This window comes from Cryptomeria japonica, unplaced genomic scaffold (assembly GCF_030272615.1).
Source record: "Cryptomeria japonica unplaced genomic scaffold, Sugi_1.0 HiC_scaffold_431, whole genome shotgun sequence".
NCBI lineage: Eukaryota > Viridiplantae > Streptophyta > Pinopsida > Cupressales > Cupressaceae > Cryptomeria > Cryptomeria japonica.
This window is the reverse complement of record NW_026729251.1, coordinates 27813-33509: the sequence shown is the minus strand read 5'-3', so window position 1 is coordinate 33509 and position 5697 is coordinate 27813. Positions and strand designations below refer to the sequence as shown.

The 5697-nt window shown below is 61.9% G+C and overlaps 1 non-coding gene across 1 annotated transcript; it reads left to right on the top strand.

The window, feature by feature from the left end:
* Positions 1–5019: 5019 nt before the first annotated feature.
* On the top strand, positions 5020–5138 carry LOC131871629 (5S ribosomal RNA). The gene has a single exon (XR_009369842.1). It is a non-coding gene; the product is annotated as a 5S ribosomal RNA (ribosomal RNA).
* The last annotated feature ends 559 nt before the right edge of the window (positions 5139–5697 follow it).

Genomic DNA, 5697 nt, shown 5'->3' with positions numbered 1-5697 from the left:
AAACGGAACGCGCGTGCCATCTTGAGCCCGCCCTGGTGCGCAGCCCAGGTAAGGTGCCCACCCTGGCAAAGGTGCGCACCCGGGCAATTAACCCTACTTCCGACTTCGTGCGCGCCAGGGTGGCAACCGGGCCTCGGAAGAGCCAATGCGAGAAACCCCACCAAACGCTCCGACAAAAAAAGAGGCGGCGCTCCAATAACCCCGCTTCGGAGCGCAGCCGGGGCAAACCCAGCCAAGGTGCCCACCCCGACGAAGGTGCACGCGAGGTGCGCACCCGGGGCAAACCGGGCTCCGACAACGTGCACGCAGCACCTTGGAGCACACTTCGAAGCACTCCCGGGTGCCCACCGGCGTTGCGCACCGTGGTGGGCAGCGAGGTGCGCACCTTTGATGCGCTGCCTTCACTAATTTCCAGAAAAAGGCAAAAAAAAATGAGATTTTAAAATTTCCGTTTTGAAAGATAGTGAAAAAAAAGGAACGCGGGTGCCATCTTGAGCCCGCCCTGGTGCGCAGCCCAGGCAAGGCATGCGCACCAAGGTGCCCACCCGAGGTGCACACCCGGGGCAAACCGGGCTCCGACTTCGTGCAGGCCGCACCTTGGAGCACACTTCGGAGCGCTCCTTGGTGCGCACCATGGTGCCCACCAGGGCGCGCAACCCAGCCAAGGTCTGCACACTAAGGTGCCCACCCCGGCGAAGGTGCACGCGAGGTGCGCACCCGGGGCAAACCGGGCTCCGACTTCGTGCACGCCATGGTGCCCACCGCGGCGAAGGTGCACGCGAGGTGCGCACCCGGGGCAAACCGGGCTCCGACTTCGTGCACGCCGCACCTTGGAGCACACTTCGGAGCGCTCCTTGGTGCGCACCATGGTGCCCACCAGGGCGCGCAACCCAGCCAAGGTGTGCGCACCAAGGTGCACGCGAGGTGCGCACCCGGGGCAAACCGGGGTCCGACTTCGTGCACGCCGCACCTTGGAGCACACATCGGAGCGCTCCCAGGTTCGCACCAGCGTTGCGCACCTTTGATGCGCTGCCTTCACTAATTTCCAGAAAAGGCAAAAAAAAACGATATTTTAAAATTTCCGTTCTGAAAGATAGTGAAAAAAACGGAACGCGGGTGCCATCTTGAGCCCTTCCTGGTGCGCAGCCCAGGCAAGTTGTGCGCACCAAGGTGCCCACCCTGGCGGAGGTGCGCGCCCGGGGCAAACCGGGCTCCGACTTCGTGCACTGCATGGTGCCCACCAAGGCGCGCAACCCAGCCAAGGTGCCCACCGCAGCGAAGGTGCACGCGAGGTGCACACCCGGGGCAAACCGGGCTCCGACTTCGTGCACGCCGCACCTTGGAGCACACTTCAGAGCGCTCCTTGGTGCGCACCAGGGCGCGCAACCCAGCCGAGGTGCCCACCCCGGCGAAGGTGCACGCGAGGTGCGCACCCGGGGCAAACCGGGCTCCGACTTCGTGCACGCCATGGTGCCCACCGCGGCGAAGGTGCGCACCCGGGGCAAACCGGGCTCCGACTTCGTGCACGCCGCACCTTGGAGCACACTTCGGAGCGCTCCTTGGTGCGCACCATGGTGCCCACCAGGCCGCGCAACCCAGCCAAGGTGTGCGCACCAAGGTGCACGCGAGGTGCGCACCCGGGGCAAACCGGGGTCCGACTTCGTGCACGCCGCACCTTGGAGCACACATCGGGGCGCTCCCGGGTTCGCACCGGCGTTGCGCACCGTGGTGGGCACCTCGGAGCACACCAAGGTGGGCAGCGAGGTGCGCACCTTTGATGCGATGCCTTCACTAATTTCCATAAAAGGCAAAAAAAAAACGAGATTTTAAAATTTCCGTTTTGAAAGATAGTGAGAAAAAGGGAATGCTGGTGCCATCTTGAGCCCGCCCTGGTGCGCAGCCCAGCCAAGGTTTGCGCACCAAGGTGCCCACCCTGGCGAAGGTGCGCGCCCGGGCAATTAACCCAACTTCCAACTTCGCGCGCGCCAGGGTGGGAGCGCACCCAACAACCGGGCCTGGGAAGAGCCAATGCGAGAAACCCCACCAAACTCTCTGACAAAAAAAGAGGGGGCGCTCCAGTAACCCCGCTTCGGAGCGCACCCTGGGCAAACCCAGCCAAGGTGCCCACCCCGGCCAAGGTGCAGGCGAGGTGCGCACCCGGGGCAAACCGGGCTCCGACAACGTGCACGCCGCACCTTGGAGCACACTTCGTAGCGCTCCCGGGTGCGCACCTCAGAGCACACCAAGGTGGGCAGCGAGGTGCGCACCTTTGATGCGCTGCCTTCACTAATTTCCAGAAAAGGCAAAAAAAAAAGGAGATTTTAAAATTTCCGTTTTGAAAGATAGTGAAAAAAACGGAACGCGCGTGCCATCTTGAGCCCGCCCTGGTGCGCAGCCCAGGTAAGGTGCCACCCTGGCAAAGGTGCGCACCCGGGCAATTAACCCTACTTCCGACTTCGTGCGCGCCAGGGTGGCAACCGGGCCTCGGAAGAGCCAATGCGAGAAACCCCACCAAACGCTCCGACAAAAAAAGAGGCGGCGCTCCAATAACCCCGCTTCGGAGCGCAGCCGGGGCAAACCAAGCCAAGGTGCCCACCCCGACGAAGGTGCACGCGAGGTGCGCACCCGGGGCAAACCGGGCTCCGACAACGTGCACGCAGCACCTTGGAGCACACTTCGAAGCACTCCCGGGTGCCCACCGGCGTTGCGCACCGTGGTGGGCAGCGAGGTGCGCACCTTTGATGCGCTGCCTTCACTAATTTCCAGAAAAAGGCAAAAAAAAATGAGATTTTAAAATTTCCGTTTTGAAAGATAGTGAAAAAAAAGGAACGCGGGTGCCATCTTGAGCCCGCCCTGGTGCGCAGCCCAGGCAAGGCATGCGCACCAAGGTGCCCACCCGAGGTGCACACCCGGGGCAAACCGGGCTCCGACTTCGTGCAGGCCGCACCTTGGAGCACACTTCGGAGCGCTCCTTGGTGCGCACCATGGTGCCCACCAGGGCGCACCCGAGGCAAACCGGGCTCCGACTTCGTGCACGCCGCACCTTGGAGCACACATCGGAGCGCTCCCAGGTTCGCACCAGCGTTGCGCACCTTTGATGCGCTGCCTTCACTAATTTCCAGAAAAGGCAAAAAAAAACGATATTTTAAAATTTCCGTTCTGAAAGATAGTGAAAAAAACGGAACGCGGGTGCCATCTTGAGCCCTTCCTGATGCGCAGCCCAGGCAAGTTGTGCGCACCAAGGTGCCCACCCTGGCGGAGGTGCGCGCCCGGGGCAAACCGGGCTCCGACTTCGTGCACTGCATGGTGCCCACCAAGGCGCGCAACCCAGCCAAGGTGCCCACCGCAGCGAAGGTGCACGCGAGGTGCGCACCCGAGGTGCACACCCGGGGCAAACCGGGCTCCGACTTCGTGCACGCCGCACCTTGGAGCACACTTCAGAGCGCTCCTTGGTACGCACCAGGGCGCGCAACCCAGCCAAGGTGCTCACCCCGGCGAAGGTGCACGCGAGGTGCGCACCCGGGGCAAACCGGGCTCGGACTTCGTGCACGCCGCACCTTGGAGCACACATCGGAGCGCTCCCGGGTTCGCACCAGCATTGCGCACCTTTGATGCGCTGCCTTCACTAATTTCCAGAAAAGGCAAAAAAAAGAAAAAAATGAGATTTTAAAATTTCCGTTTTGAAAGATAGTGAAAAAAACGGAACGCGGGTGCCATCTTGAGCCCGCCCTGGTGTGCAGCCCAGGCAAGTTGTGCGCACCAAGGCACCCACCCTGGCCAAGGTGGGTCACGGGGTGGGTCCTAGGGTGGGTAACGGGGTGGGTACTAAGGTGCGTGCCAAGGTGGGTCATAGGGTGGGTGCCAAGGTGGGCACCAGGGTGGGTGTGCACCAACCCTAGCCAGGGTAGGTCACGGGGTGGTTGTCGGGGTGGGCGTCAAGGAGCCAAGGTGGGTGGCAAGTAGCCAAGTTGCGTGCCAAGGTGGGTGTCGGGGTGGGTGCCAAGGATCCAAGGTGGGTGCCAAGGAACCAAGGTGGGTGTCTGGGTGGGTGCCGAGGTGGGAGCCAGGGTGGGTCCCAAGGTGAGTGCAAAGGTGGGTGCCAGGGTCAAGGTGAGTGCCAATGTGGGTTCCAAGGTGCCAGGGTCAGGGTGAGTGCCAATGTGGGTTCAAAGGTGCTAAGTTGGGTGCGAGGTTGGGTGCGAGGGTGGGTGGGTGCCAAGGTGTGCTAGGTGGAAGCCCGGGTGGGTCGGCATCCCATGGGTGTCGAGTTGGGTGCCTGATGGGTGCTTCTTGTCAAGTTTTAGTCGTCGGGACTCATTTCGAGCCTTAGAGGTCGTTTCTTGTCCGGTTGCCCTGTCTTCGACCTGGGAACCCAATTTTGGTCCTCGGGTCCCATTTTTTTTTGTCTCGCATCCCACTTTTGGCCTGTGGCCTTTTCGGGGTCGATTCTCGTTTTGGGCATCAGAGCATGTTTCTTCTCCTAAAACCCAATATTTGTTTATTAAGTCTCGGAACACATTTTTGTTCTCGTGGACCCATCATGGGTCTTGGAACGCATTTGTGGTCCTTGGGTCCCATTTTGCATCCCGAAACTTGTGTTTTGGTGCTTGATCCCTATTTTGGGTGCCCACCTTGCACCAAGTGCGCACCCGGGGCAAACCGAGCGCCTTGGTGCACCGGGGCAAGATCGAGCGTGCACCCGAGGCGCCCCGAACATGCACCAAGGTGCACTCGGCCCACATGTGAGCGCAGGTCGTTGCGCCCGAGGTGGTGTGTGGGCACCGCGTTGCAGACGGGACACTGCACGCACACGACGCCCCCTCCAGGTGCACGCACGTAGGCCGGGCCGGGTGCACACCCGACGCCCTAGCAAGGTGCGCGCACCCGGGCAGGGCTCACACTTGGCGAACGGGGCGCACTTCGCGAGGGAGGGTGTGCACCTCGACGGGGGTGGGTGGCCGGGGTGGATTCGCACGTGGGTCGCGGTTTGCTAAGTACACACTGCGACAAGCTCATAACGGGTGCGATCATACCAGCGTTAGTGCACCGGATCCCATCAGAACTCCGCAGTTAAGCGCGCTTGGGCCGGAGTAGTACTGGGATGGGTGACCTCCCGGGAAGTCCCGGTGTTGCACCCTTTTTTAGTTTTTCGCCGGGCGTCGCAATGCTATTTGAATAAACCTTTTGCCCGTTTGCGTTCTCGTCGGGGCCGGGCCGGGCCGGGGTGCGCTGCCCGCACTACCGCGCGCGCGGGGGCGACACCGAGCGCGCACCCGAGGCGCCCCGAGCACACAGGCCACGGTGCAACCCGGGCGTTGTGCGCGCACCCCGGTGCGCCCGAGGTGCTGCGCGCGCACCCAGGTGAAATCGGTGTGCACCTCGGCCAGTGCGCGCTCGGTCGAGTCGCGCACGTTGGCCAAGGTGCACGGTGATGTTTCTTACTCTAAGGTTCCGCACCAGACGCCCGGGACAGGTGAGCGAAGCTGGGCGGGGCCGGGTGCGCGGCCGGGGCAGGTGCACGCAGCTGGAGAGAGCTTTGGAGCACACTTCGGAGCGCACCAATGATGCGCTCCATTCAAAAGTTTCCTGAAAAGGCAAAAAAAGTTGAGATTATAGAATTTCCCACTTGAGAGATTGTAAAAAAAAAAAATTTAAAATGAAGGAAACGCGGGTGCCAAGGTGTGCGCAGCCCAGCCA